Raw genomic sequence first — 454 nt, forward strand, 5'->3', positions numbered from 1 at the left:
TGTTTCAGTTAAAATGACGTCAACACAGAGTAACGCTGCGTGTTTCTAAGCATTTCAGGAGACCTTTAAGCATTGCTACCTTGACAATGCAGCCTGTTCATTATCATAATAAAATACAGTCAGTCAAACATATGGAAAAAACACACTGCTCAGTTTAAATATGTAGTAAAATCTGTGCCGTTAAGCGTTATCACCATACCGCCTTGAATGATGTTATGCAAACCACTTTGTTTTACGTGGATATTGGAACGCGAGTGAAGCAGGCTACATAAATAATAATTTGCAATTCAAATACATCGCGAATACAGAAACATTTGATTTTGTGTCAAATGAGAGACCCAACGTTGGTTTCAGTTTTGTTTTAGCCTAAATGAATTCGTTTTGGCTTGTCGTTTAGCTATAGCTTCCTATATTTTTAATTCTTGTTTTTTTCTAAATACTGTTAAATTGAAAG

General features: G+C 34.6%; 1 protein-coding gene across 4 annotated transcripts in view; it reads right to left on the minus strand.

Moving 5' to 3' along the window:
• The window catches only part of heatr5a (HEAT repeat containing 5a), a 34,255-nt gene that overhangs the window by 5,808 nt on the left and 27,993 nt on the right, over nucleotides 1-454 (minus strand). The window lies entirely within an intron of this gene.

The sequence above is a fragment of the Sinocyclocheilus rhinocerous genome, unplaced genomic scaffold, assembly GCF_001515625.1.
Source record: "Sinocyclocheilus rhinocerous isolate Xijiao unplaced genomic scaffold, SAMN03320098_v1.1 scaffold8, whole genome shotgun sequence".
NCBI lineage: Eukaryota > Metazoa > Chordata > Actinopteri > Cypriniformes > Cyprinidae > Sinocyclocheilus > Sinocyclocheilus rhinocerous.